The sequence below is a fragment of the Pogona vitticeps genome, chromosome 3, assembly GCF_051106095.1.
Source record: "Pogona vitticeps strain Pit_001003342236 chromosome 3, PviZW2.1, whole genome shotgun sequence".
Taxonomy (NCBI): Eukaryota; Metazoa; Chordata; class Lepidosauria; order Squamata; family Agamidae; genus Pogona; species Pogona vitticeps.
In genome coordinates this window covers 257,286,076-257,300,422 of record NC_135785.1, presented here as the reverse complement: position 1 = coordinate 257,300,422, position 14,347 = coordinate 257,286,076, and positions in this window count along the sequence as shown.

The window sequence follows — 14,347 nt, the reverse complement described above, 5'->3', positions numbered from 1 at the left end:
CGGGCTTCAGGCCGCGCCATGGCACAGAAACGGCATTGGTCGCCCTGTGTGATGACCTACTGAGGGAGGCTGACAGGGGCAAAGTGTCCCTGCTGGTCCTCCTCGACATCTCAGCGGCCTTTGATACCATTGACCACGGTATCCTCCTGGGGAGGCTCTCCGAGTTGGGAATTGGTGGCCTTGCATTGGCCTGGCTCCGTTCCTTCTTGGAGGACCGCCCCCAGAGAGTGCAGCTTGGGGAGAGTGTCTTGGCCCCGTGGAATCTCAATTGTGGGGTCCCACAGGGGTCGATCATCTCCCCAATGCTGTTTAACATCTATAGGAGGCCGCTGGGTGGGGTCATCAGGGGGTGTGGAGCGCGGTGTCATCAGTATGCCGATGATACTCAGCTCTACATCTCCTTTCCACCTACCGCAGGAGAAGCCATTCTGTCCCTTCAGCGCTGCCTGGGGACCGTACTGCAATGGATGCAGGAGAACGGGCTGAGGCTGAACCCGGACAAGACGGAGGTACTAAGGGTGGGTGCCCCCACACTCGGGAACTTGGGAAACTCCCTCTCTTTTGGGGGGGTGACCCTTCCCGCTAAGGATGGGGTCCGCAGCTTGGGAATCCATCTTGACCCGGCGCTCACTATGGAATCCCAGGTGACGTCGGTGGTCCGAACCGCCTTTTACCATCTCAGGCGGGTGGCCCAGCTGCGGCCCTATCTTGATGTTGGGGCGCTCACCACTTTGGTGCACGCGCTCGTAATCTCAAAATTAGACTACTGTAATGCGCTCTACGTGGGGCTACCTTTGAGGCTGCTGCGGAAACTTCAGGTGGTGCAGAATGCGGCGGCCAGACTCCTTAGTGGGGTGAGAAAATTCCAACATATCTTGCCCACTCTGGCCGCATTGCACTGGCTGCCCATCCGATTCCGCATCGACTTCAAGGTGTTGATGCTCACGTACAAAGCCCTAAACGGTTTAGGGCCTCGATATTTGGCGGAACGCCTTCTACCACCAAGTTCTACCTGTGTCACTCGCACGAGCCAGGAGGTGAGGTTGAGGAGCCTAACGCCGAGGGAGGCCCGGAAGGAAAAGACAAGAAGTCGGGCCTTCTCGGCGGTGGCTCCTCGCCTCTGGAACAACCTTCCCCCGGACATTCGCGCGGCCCCCTCGCTGGGTATTTTTAAAAAGCAATTAAAGACAATGATGTTTCGGCAGGCCTTCCCCCCCCCCCTTAGCTAATCCTGATTTTCCTTTTTTCTTTCTCTTAGTGTATAATTTCATGGTTGAAAGTTTTCTTCTTTGTAAATTCGTTTTTAGTTATTGTTGTACCCCTGTTGTGAGCCGCCTAGAGTGGTCTATTGACTAGATAGGCGGGATATAAATAAAATAAATAAATAAAAATAAATAAATAAAATACTAGCTGTGGGATTTTTATGAAGGCCAAGAAGTCTGACTTGCATATGAACTTGCAAAATAAAAATAAAAATAAAAATAGCACTTTGGGATAGTGGAAACATGGTTAAGGAAAAGCAAACATCAGGTTTTTTTATTTGGGCACAATGAGTACAGTAATACCTAGTGGTTGTTGTGGGTTTTTCGGGCTTCTTGGCCGTGTTCTGAAAGTGGTTCTTCCTAACGTTTCGCCAGTCTCTGTGGCCGGCATCTTCAGAGGACAGCAAACTGTGCTCTGGGTAGGCTTGAGAGTGGGTGGAGTATTTGTGGCTGTGAGAAGGCTAGTTTGTGAGGTAGGCTATTGTCCTAATCAGGAGATGGTTGATTAATGTGTTTTGTTGTGGATTTATTGTTTTGATAAGGAGGGGAGATTATCTGTCCCTGTGGTTGATGGGTGTCATTAGCTGGTCTTTTGTGTGCAGTAATCCCCTGACCTTGTGGCTGGGTAGAGTTCATTGACCTTTTGCACTCTGTGTTTTTGAGACCTGGGAGCCAGGTTTTGTTGAGTTTCAGACATTCCTCCTTCCGGTTGAAGTTTTGTTGATGCTTGTGAAAGCCTTCGCAAATACACAGTAATACCTAGTTACAGGTTATTTTCAAAAGCCATTTTGACAGTATTTTTTTTAGGTTTTATCACTTTCTCTTACCAACCCTAAATTGCAAGGGAAGTATTCCCTGATATGGGCTTTTGCACTTTTATAAATGTTTCCACTAAAGCTATCATGAGTAGAATAGACAACAATGCTAGGAAAAATGGAAAACAGTAGGAAAAGAGGGAGACTAAACATGAGATGGACTGGCTCAATAAAGAAATGCACAGCCTTGAGTGTGCCAGATGTGAGAAGGGCTATTAATGATTCGATCCTTTGGAGTAATTAGTCCAAAGTGCTGCACATAAATTTTTTTTGGAGGTGTAATATCAAAATTGGTCATGAGAGGGAGCCAGAGAGTATTTTGCCTGCCGTCAATCATGCTGTAATGTGTTAAAACGCAAAACACAATGAATTGTTAATGTGGCCGCCAAGAAGTACAGTAATGAGGAATGCAATGAGTTCCTTTTAAAAGGTAACATTCCACACTCTAGGTCTTCCACTTAGTTATGATTCCTTCCTTTAACATGAGATCTCTATGGCATTTAATGAATTCACAACCAGCTGCTGGAAAGAAGACTCTGAGGCAGAATAAAATAGGCAAAGGACACGGCTGTTATGAAACATACATCTTAACTTTTTTTCTTCTTCTTCATTGTGTGTGCTTTATTTTTAATTTTTTAAATTTTTTTTTACACAAATGGAATGGATGCATCGAGTATTTACACTTAACAGGAGTGAAAGCTGTCCAGTGTATTTGTAAACTCCAGTTCCAGTGGTGAGTAACCCCACCCCACAAAATTACATCTGCATTAAGAAACATCCTGTGGAAGAGAAGCATGTGAAAAGAAAAAGGGGTCAAGGGCAAAACAATACAGTCCATTGCACTCCGGCACCCAGATTAACCAATGTCAACACTGGAACATAACCATTTAAAAGAATGCAAGAAAGAGTTATTACTATATTCAGCCTCCATGGATTCTGCACTGCCATTTGTTTCAAGTGTGAGGTTCACCCAGAAGTGGATTTCTTTAGCTTCTTAGTGTGAAGCATCATCTCTCTGCCTATCAAGCCCAGTTGCTGGTGACTCTATGTTAGCCTTCCTGGAGTGGGTAAAATGCCCACTATCCCTAAGGGACCCTGGCACATCCATAACTCATAATAAATCTTTGAAAAACAGCAACAACAATAATTTGGGGTACAAATCCCCTTGTGCCCTCTAGATGATAGGGATTTTTCCCGTGTGTGTGTGTGTGTGTGTGTGTGTGTGTGTGTGTGTGTGTGTGTGTGTGTGTGTGTGTGTGTGTAGCGCACGGCAGGACACTCAAAAATTCATTTTTTGTTATATATATTTTTGCCACTAGAGGGCACAGAGGCACAGTTCGTTTTTTTTAAAAAAAACCCTGCAAAAACCATTTTTGTAAGAAAAATAATTGGCTGGGGGGGTCACAAGAGAAGGTGAGGCCCTCCAATGTGTTTATTTAGGTGGTTATTTGGTAAAGAGGTCATGGAGGGGAGGCCGAAGAAGTGATTAGGAAATTTAGATGGGTTACATAGAGGTGGCAAAATCTTTGTGATTCACTTTCTTCTGCATTTGAGTTCTTTAACTCTCAAGTTCCTTCCATCCTGAAGGTGAAGAAAGCAAGTTTTGGCAAATTTGTGACAAACTTCAATCCACCCTCATTTGCCCCAAACACATTTACTACCAGTTGCCTGCTGTAGAGGTAGTAAAGTTGGGGGAGCCTCTCCAGAAAAATTGAGAGAGTTCACAACCCCAGTCTCCTCAGTAATATAGTTGGATGCACAAAGATTTAGGGATTTGAGTTCCTCAAGTCTTGGGCATGTAGAAATCTGCCAATACTCAATGGTTGAAATCGTGTTTCTTAGACACCACCAGAGTAGGCCCGTCGAATCCTTAGGGATTTGTTAGGTCAGCCCCTTCATCAATTCCATTGATTCAAATGGGCCTCCTCTGGTGTGACTTACTAAGCTAAGCGACAAGATTTCAGATCATGAGTAGCAGCTGAATTTCAGCTGTGCTTTAGCTGAAGCCATAGATTTCCAATTGTTCTTATCTGCTCGGGACCTTTGTGGTGGGGCATGATGTAGCCCAATTTTGTAGTCTGTGACCCTTTTTAATATGGGTTTAATATTTAATATATTTTTATCCACAAAACCATTTCAAAAGCCAACTTCTAGATGTAAAATACAGTATTATATTTGAACTAGCTTATAGTGCGACTACCCCTTGAGAATATGCTTTAAATTTTTAGAAGCGTTACGTATTTACTTTGGTTCTAAAGGGGAAGAATCTGCTCACTCACAGACTTAATTTCGCTTCTTCACTCATAAAAGAAATTCCAAGGTCATAGACAATTATTCCTCACACTTTCACACCACCTCAGGCACTACCCCAGCTACATGATGATCATAATTTAGCTACAGTTTTTGCCATCTCTAGCATAATGAGGTTTCCATTTCGCAACGGGGGGGGGGGGGGGAAAGGAAAACTAGTTATTCCAGTTTTTAAACTCCCCATGAGCCTAACCTGGCAAAGGAAGGACTGCCATGTCCATGCAAATCTCATTTTGAGAGGTGAGCAGAAAAATGGAAACGGTTCACATGGGATGATGTCCGGAAGACGCGTGAGAAAAAGTATGTTTTGGTATTCAGAGAACAAACTGAGGAGAACATGGTTGGTATGGATTAGGGTGCATGGCTTGAGGACCTCAAAGAATATGGATGCCATGTTAACCTTGTGAAGGGGTCATTCTATCCCACACTGCCTTGCTTTCAAGATTCCAGCCCCAACATCCAAAACTGATAAATCTAAAATGGAGTCCATCATTGGAAGCTCTGTTTGATGTATTCTACCACTACAAAGATCATTTTAGAGGAAGGGGACCTCTTGCAACTTCAGGTCACTAACAGGATGGCTCTCAAGACTCTGCTTAGATGTTTCCATCAAAGGTAGCCTGCCACTGAGTCCCATAGAGCAGTGGTCCCCAACCTTGGGCCTCCAGATGGTCTTAGACTATACCTCCCAGAATTCTTCACCACCACCTTTGCTGACTAGGATTTCTGGGAGTTGAAGTCCAAGAGCATCTGGAGGCCCAAGGTTGGGGACCAATGCCCTAGAGGACTCAGCAAATCAGTTCTCACCATTGACATCTTCTAATTTTAATTTGAAATCTGCTCTCCTGTCATTTCCACCCACTGATTTTGTTCACATCTTCTATGGCAGCAAATAACAAGTCTACTCATCCTTTGCTCAAGGAGCCATCCGCTGAGACGATCATGTCTCTTCCCCAGTCTCTTCTTCTCCCCACTGCTCCTGGGTCTTTCAGTATCCTGATCCTCCTCCTCTAGATGTGCTATAGCTTAAAAGTAAAGGTTCCCCTTGACATTTTTAGTCCAGTCATGTCCGACTCTAGGGGGCGGTGCTCATCCCATTTTTCAAGCTGTAGAGCCAGCGCTTGTCCGAAGACAGTTTCCGTTGTCACGTGGCCAGCGTGACTAGGCAGCGCCGTTTTACCTTCCCACCGAGGTGGTACCTATTTATCTACTTGCATTTTTACATGCTTTCGAATGTCTAGGTTGGCGAGGAGCTGGGACAACTGACGGGCTCTCCCTCCGTCTCATGACTGGACTAAAAATGTCAAGGGGAACCTTTACTTTTAAGCTATAGCACATCTAGAGGAGGAGGATCAGGATACTGAAAGACCCAGGAGCAGTGGGGATCTTATGACTGCTGGTCTTCTGACCTTGCAGCAGAGAGGCTTCTGTGGTTTAGCCCACAGCGCCACCACGTCCCAAGGTATAGCTTATCAGTGTCCTTAAAATATGGTATCAGACTGGAAGCATGCATGCTGTCAAGCCATAGCAGGTACGTTTAAGGGCCTTCCGTGTGGTGGCGCCAAGACTATGGAATGTTTTCTCAAGGATGGTCTGCTTGACTCTTTCTTCAGTCACCTTTCTGTAAATAACAATGTCTTTTTATGATAACTTTGAACATTTTTTGGGTTGGGTGTGAGAGAGATTTGCTGTCCAGACTCTCATACACTTGTTAATGTTTAAAATGTCATATTTTCCAAAAAGGTGTTTGCATGGCTATGTGGTGTTGTGTATCTTCAATTTGGAAGCCACTTTGGAAGTTTTCTTTTAAATTAAGTGTAGCTGGGGGGGGGGGGGAGGGAGAGTAAGTTTTTAAGTAACCGTAAATAAAACATTTGTAGGATTAAAAAATTACAAATTCAGACATGTTCACTGACAACCCATGCTCCCAAATCTTACTTATGTCTTATCCTAATTACAAGGCATGTCACTTCTGGATACAGATATGATCCTCACAGGCTTTCACTTTCTGAGAGAAACTGAGGGGGAGCCATACTTTTCACAACAAAATTACCTCTGCATTTTTTTTCTCTCTCCAGAGAAATCTCAAAGGAAATCTTGCAGGAATTCTTACAAGTTTTGTGGTCATTAAAAAAAAAAGCCAAGCTGCACAGGAATATTATAAGTGTGTGCAGAAATAGCATTTTTTCCCTGCATAGGATTTACCTGGAAAAGGGGAGTAAAAGCACCCAGCTGCACAGGGATGTTGCAATTCCTGCACAGAACAGCAGCTTTCCTGCGCAGGATTCGCTAAAAAGGGTCCTACGACAGTTTCCTCTGCAGATGTACCAGCTGAAGTTGGACAAAACAAGTAACTAGAAAAGAAAATGAGCTTCTGGTTTTGTAAGAAGCCAGGAAGTCTTGGTGGCGTGACTCTGAATGGCAAGACTTGAAAAAAAAACCGCTGTGAAAGAGAAGCTTTGCCAATGCTTTACAATGCCTTACTTTAGGAAACGGGTGCAAGACAGTGGGATAGGCAGAATTCAGAACAGTCTAGGAGCTGTAAACAGTTGTGCCTCGTTTCCAAGGTGCGTTATAGGGCAGTCAGGAGAGACATGTTAGCGACACTGTTCGATCCATGGGCCATTCTACAGTTTTCATGAAAGAGGCTAAAGGCAATCCATTGGATCAAGTTATTTGGAGGTTAGGTAGCCCTTCCCAAGTAGCCATTCTTTTCTGACCCTGGACAACTGAGATCGATGAAGTTCCTCCGTACCGAGAGTGCAAATCCAACACACACCTTTTTTTTGAGAATAAGCCTAATTGGTTTTTGGAAGGCCTTATTCCTAAGCAGACGTGCATCAGCTGGAGCGAGGAGTGATTAAAGAGGGGATGGGAATGCAGGACATCTTGAGAAGAGCTCAGCCTTCGTAGATTTCAAAAAGATGGAGGGGAACCCAATAGGTCATTGGGTATAGTTTCTGGTTTTCAAACCAGCAGCCTGTCTTTTGCTAATGGATGGAGGAAGAACACCTCAAAATTAGAAAGAGTATCACTTCCTTGATTTTGCTTGTAAACTCTAAAGCAAGGTGTTCCCAGTTTTTATTTCCATTCTCATTATTTTCTAGTGGGAGGAGGGGGGCTTATAAGTAACTACATATGCGACTCCTTGGAAGCCCAGGAAATTCGGCTCCTTTCTTATAGGCACATTTATCTCTTGGGACCATCTCAGAATACTTTTTACCCTCCCAAAAAGCAACGAAAAGCAAGTGAAACACTCTTTGGAACACTGCCCCCGTTTCTACTAAAGGAGACAGCAGGATGATGAAAAGGCAGGTAGATATGTAGGGGAAAGCACATGTGGATCAACCAGTCGACCAACCAATCCAGCTTATTCTGAGAAAATCCTAAAAATGATCTTTAGAGAGAGCAAAGCAAGCAGACCAAGATGCTAAGCTTTAGTGGACATGAAACGATCGTGGCTATGATGGTTTAACAGAATCTGGACCACCAGCTGGTGCTACAGGTCGTGGCAGAAGAAGGTACGAAATAGCACCAGTCATAATGTGAGCTGACACAATGGATCAGAATTGCCATCCTATCCATTCTTTCCTCAAATCCTCTCCTGGAGGATTTCTCACAAAGACAGGGTTAGTTCTTGTTAGCACCGATGTTGCCTGAGAAGCCATCCCAAACATGCCCCATTGTAAATGTCCTTCTACTTTTTCATTTACGACTTTTTATAGGGCTCCAGACAACTCTCCATTGGTTCTGTTCAGTCCCAGGTTTTTTAAAAATGATTCGCAGCAATCGAGAGAACAACAAAATAGCCTTCCAGAAAGTTGCCAAAATACAGTAGGAAGTTGAAAAAGTTTTGGTCCTAGTATAGTCTGACCCTATAATGCTCTTATATGTGGAAATGCATGGATGTTGATGTTGTGTCAGAGAAAAATCCCTCACCTTTATCCTAGTTCATACAGTCAGAGGGGTGAAAGAATATGCCTGTCTTCCTCTGGGACTTTGAAAAGTTACTTTTTTAAGAGGGCAGTTCCCAGAATATTCCAGGCAACACGGTCAGTAGCCACATCGTGTCGGATTCTAGATCTTGCAGTGCCGTGGCTAGACATTTGGCGCCCAAGCCAGACGGCATTGCCTACCCCAAATTCCACTCCGATATAAAGGCATGAGCCTACCCACCAAGAAAAAAGAGTTACCTCTCCACCTCCATTAATGCCCAGGGACACTGAACACAGAGCAAGTTTGGAAGTGAGGTCCACTTCCATCTATGGGTGGCATTGGGGGCTGACGTATCCTCTGATCTAACTCTCAGTATTTTCTGAGAGGAAGACAAGTCACCTCCATGACAGCTTCAGAGGTAGATCCTCTTGGTGGTTCAGCACGAGGACGTGGTGCTAAATCTGCAGTGCATGTGTTCCAAACAGCCTCAATGGCTGGGCTGCCAAGAAAGACTTTAAAAATGAAGGCAACTGAGGTTCTGAGTCCGTTGACAAGCAGTGTGGGAAATGCTTTGGGGTTGGGATGGTCTGATTCACATAATTTTCTGTTGCCTATATGATACAAATGTTAATGTGAAAGCACCCAGAGTCCCCCCCCCCCCATCTCAAATCTGATATTTTTCCCCTCTGTTGCTGGGGCTTCTGTTTTTTTTTTTTTGGCATTGAATGTGTTCACATCAGTTTGAGCGGCATCATCGCTTGAGCCGACATGGAACCATTGCATCTGAATCCATTCCAGCCGGCTATAGTATCAGTGTATGAGAGAGGGCATCAGAAAAAACAGCTGCCATTCAAATCCTCTCCTCCTGACACCTGGTGCTTGGGTCTACTTTCTCTTTCTTTCTTTCTTTCTTTCTTTCTTTCTTTCTTTCTTTCTTTCTTTCTTTCTTTCTTTCTTTCTTTCTTTCTTTCTTTCTTTCTTTCTTTCTTTCTTTCTTTCTTTCTTTCTTTCTTTCTTTCTTTCTTTCTTTGGCTTCTTAAGCTAACACTGAAGCAGCTGGGTGACCAAAGGAAGAGAAAAAGAGGGGGGCATGTTTTAAGGTAACTCTGTTCTAACGATGCCTCCTACAAATCTGGACAACCAAAGTAGAGCAGAGCTACCTTAAAAAGCTAGACCCAGGCTAAAATGAAAACATTCTCCTGTCTTTTTGCTGATACCTCACTTTTCTCCTCTTTGGTTACCTAGCTTGTCTTGTTTTAGGGCAGCCCAGTGTTGGAGGGAAGGAAGGAAAACAAGCAGACTCAAGCCCCAGGTGTGAGGAAGAGAGGATTCAAATGTCAACAAGCTGCAAACAAGGCTGATTTCCTCCCTTCTCTCTGCTGACTTCTGTGTGGTCATCATAAGCAAATTAGCCCGGGAAACCTGGCTTCCTGGGTGCAACTTCACAGAAGTTCCTTTTGCATTTTTCCTGCTGTAGAGTCACACCCTGAGTTGATCGTCAACAAAGCAGTTATAGCAGTTTACGTCCCCAGAGCGAATCAAAACCAATCTGTCCTCAAATGCTTGCTATTACTGTACATGTATTTACCTGAATATCTGAAAGGCCAGATTTATGGTGTACACCTAAATCCTGCCCATGAATATTTCACCGCCTGGAATTTAGCCAGATCTTCTCGTGCTGGAACGCCAACATCTATCATGGCTCCATAAGCGCATTCATCTGCACATGTTTACAATGCATTTTCCCATAAATGTGAACACATCCATGGACCCATTTTATACACTGTTTCAAAAACTGAAGAATCTCATTTGTAACATCTAAAGCCTTTTTTAAAAAGTATAATTTTGGCGTTACACTATGCAGGCTTCTAAGTGTGCTGTGAACTGTGGACCCAGAAACAGTGGTTCTCAAGTTTAGGTCCCCAGATGCTCTTTGACTGTTAGTTCCAGAAATCCTGGCCAGCCCAGCTAATGGTGAAGGCTTCTGGGAATTTTAGTCCAAGAACATCTGAGGACCCAAGGTTGGGAACCACTGGTGTAGACATAGCAAACATTTCCCCAGAGGGCACAAGGACATGTTTTAAACCAATCCCCCTCCCAAAAGAGTCTTTTAAACATTGGATGTTTTTTTTAGCAAGGGTGGGAAAGTTGGGAGCCCAACAGTGCTTGGATGTCTGTGCTGCTAATCCCTAGTAAACTGAACCCTCTTCAGACTCTGGTGCTTAATATGTAACGGTCTCTGAAACTACAAGTGTACGTCAATGTTCAAAGATAGGGATTACGGAGAAGCCTAGAGTCTTACTGTGAATCTATGCCTTCGTGCATTCAGACAAACAGCTGAATATAGTGTAGTGTCTTATTTCCTTGTCCCTGTTGCTGTCAAAATTCACCCCCCCCAACTTTTCAGCTATGGGGAGGTGGATGACAGCAAAACTGAGAAGAACCAGGGAAACCTGGGTGGTGATGTGAAGATGACATCATCATCTCTAGGAATTTCAAAGTCCTGATGTTTTGACCTCTGGATCCGTTATCCCGCTGCTTATTTTCCCCCTCCCCTCCTCCATCGCATAACCACCTGTTCACACCATTTAACATCTTCACACAGCAGAGCATCAGTGTCTTTGATGATGATGATGATGATGATGTGTGTGTGTGTGTGTGTGTGTGTGTGTGTGTGTGTGTGATGGAGTGCTTGAGAAGTACAAGGCCACTACGTAGAACCTCCTCTAGCTGTCAAAGGCCACAAAACACACCAGCATCCAGACACGAAACAAAGGGCAATGTCCGATCCTAAGGAGAATGCGCGAGACTACTTGTGATGCTTCTCTCTGTGATTTTATTTGCCTCTCTCTCCAAAACAGGTTTGTGCTCCTTCTCCTGCCCCCTCACAAACCCCAAGTTCTTTTTTTTCTTTCCCTTTTTTAAAAAAAAGAGAGCAAAGGCAAGTCCAAGCTGGAAGCACAAAAGAGCACATGGGGGGGGGGGGAAATGGGAAAGGAAGAAAAGAAAAATCACAAGAGTAATCAAGGACTGATGGAAAACTTGATTATACTTAGCCACGGGGGCAACTGCCCAACAGAAAAGCACAACACATGAGGGAACAAAACATTTACCAGCAGGAGAGCTCCCTTAAAAGGTTGCATGCTTAATGGAGAGAACCATGTCAGTGCTGAAGAACAACAGAACTGAGTATTGGATGAGAACGGTTTTGCTCCAGGCCCTTGGGTGCTAAGGTCTAGATCTGAGTCAGAGGTTGGCTGACATATAAATGAACCATAGTCTCCAAGCATTTGGGCTAATCCGCATCCCGACAGGTTTCTGCAGAATGACCCAGAAACATCATTTTTTTCCCTATACTGATTTATTAGATCTTTTTTAAAAAAGGAAAACGACAACAACCCAAGTTTCTAGCCCTTATGGATTGGAAAATATTTTGATTTCTCTCTCTCTTTTTTTTTGCAGGTCTGTAACTAGGTACCCTACCTGAAGCAAAACACCGCTAAGAAAAGAACAGTTTTCCTCCTTTAAGGAAAGTTTCGTCCATGTTCCCCACTGGCGCAGACCCGGTGAACTGTGAGTCAAGCAACGGAGGAAATGCATGCTCCTGTTCCTCGTTACTAAATAGCCTTGGGCAAATCTGAACACTCTTGGGGCCCATTTCCTTTCCTTGCTGTATAAAGTGGGGATCATCTGAGGACCCATGTTGTGAGGACAGGCAGGTCAAAGGCTGTACAAAGCACCTTGTGTCTTAAGAAGTGCTACATTTAAAACACACACACACACATACTATCCGTAACTCAGAGTTTGGAAACGCTATTTTCCACACGACGACTCCCAAATATTCCTCTGCTGTCGTGACTGCTGCAAAAGTTACTTTCCCAGCCTCTGACAGAGTTACTTTTCCAAGCTCTCTGACAACCTTGACAGAACCATTCCCCCTTTCAGATCCCAGAGCTGACACCCCTTATCTGTGCAGGATCGGTCCCATGGAGGGTAATAGTGAACCTTATACATAGCATGGTCCCTGGCTCACTCTAGTGGCCAGTTCTGGTAACTACGTTGTGGAAACGCATTTCTGTGTTTTTTCTTTTAATATTTTTAGATACAGGATCCTCTTATCTGCGGGATCAGTATCTGTTGATTCACTTATCCACGGTCTGAAAAAACTAAAAAATATTTTTAAAATCCTATAAATATATATTTCTAAAGGTGAAGTTACTATGATTGGCCACTAGAAGAAGCCAGAGACCATGCTATGCCATGTTTGCTATTAAAATGGCGTTCACTATAATCTGCATTTTTTAACATCTGCGGGGTGGTGGTGCTTGGAACCGATCCCCTGCAAATACAGGGTCCTACTGTGGATACGTGAAAGCTTGGATACTGACACTGCAGACTTACTGTAATTGTATCTGTCCAGGCAAGAAATTTCAAGCCGTGATTGAGCATTTCTGTTACTGCATGTATGGAGCTCTGTTGGTTTATAAGCGCTGGATCAGATCTGCCCAGTCAAATGAAGGAAACAGAGAAGCTATTTAGATCTGAGTTAGACATTTAAATTTCAGGCTCAGAGAACTTGGATACAAAAATCCGAGAGGCTCAAGTGCATGGAGAGTCATTCTATTCCTGTGGCATAGAAATGCCAATTTTTCTCTAGCCTGTTATCATTAAAAGAGAATGGAAAACATTAAAAATAAATAAATAAACACCCCAAAAACTCGGGCAATTTTATAAAGGCTTTAGGGAAGGGAATAGGAGATGTTGGTTGTTAAGATGTGATTAAAAATTGAACCGTGACATGTTTTCTTGATGCCAAAGACAAGTTGCAAAGGTGGGTGGGATTTTTTTTTTAGGACTTGAAGGCTGCCTCAAATCCCAGAAACTCACCAGTGGCCACAACCTCATGCTCCTCCGCCCCACAGCCCTGCCCTTATCACCATTGCCACCAAAACTTAGCAATCTGGCCAGGAAACATGGCAATGCCCAATGGCATTGGTCCCCAGCCTTGGGCCTCGAGATGTTCTTGGACTACAACTCCCAGAAGCCTTCACCACCACCTCTGCTGGCCAGGATTTCAGGGAGCTGAAGTCCAAGAACATCTGGAGGCCCAAGGTTGGGGACCACTGCCCAATGGCTATGCATGCCTTGTGTCCCAGAAGGAATCTACACCAGGCTGCCCGCCAGGACCATGATTCTGCTTGGGAAAAGGCACTTGTCTCTCATTTACCAGCAGAATCATTGGGACAGGGCAGTGATGGCTAGCTCAAGGCAGTGGGAGGGCACAGCTTTGAGGATCTTGCAGGCCAGGGATCATCTACAACGGTGGTCCCCAACCTTGGGTCCCCAGATGTTCTTGACCTTCAACTCCTGGAAATCCTGGCCCCCGTTGTTAGTGGTGAAAGCTTATGGGAGTTTGAGTCCAGGAACATCTGGGGACTCAAGGGTGGGAACCACTGGTCTACATGGAACCCCATCCCTGCCATAAAAGGTACACCGCCCAATATCTAAGGGACAGTTTTTCCTTTCTCCTTAGAAAATAATTCCAGAACAAGGGCTAGTTAGTTTAAAGATCATCTGGTTTTGAATGGCTAAAGAATACGAGACATTCATTCCTATCAGCAGCACTTCAAAATTTGACTAGTAGTTTGCTAGAGGCAACCCCCAGGGACAATGGGAATTATGGGCTGCAATCCAAGACTCTCTTACTTGGGATAAGGTTCACTAAATTCAGTGTCCAGAACACCCCTGCCTGATGCGACTGTTTAATAGGGCACAAGTAAGAGGGAGCAATGGTCTGTCTGTTGTGTGTCCCACAATTCTCTAGTTGCGAAGTGGGCGTGGTCACACAATCGATCGTGAAATCGAGAGACGGAAAATTGCATCACCTCTGCCATGACATGGGCAGTCTGTCCCAACAGGATTTGGACCAACTGGGTTTACACCGGAGTAGTATAGCCTTGTTGAGTCTGAAAACAGATCTCCCATACATGGCTGAAATCCAGTTGTTCAGTTGTCCTAGAGTAG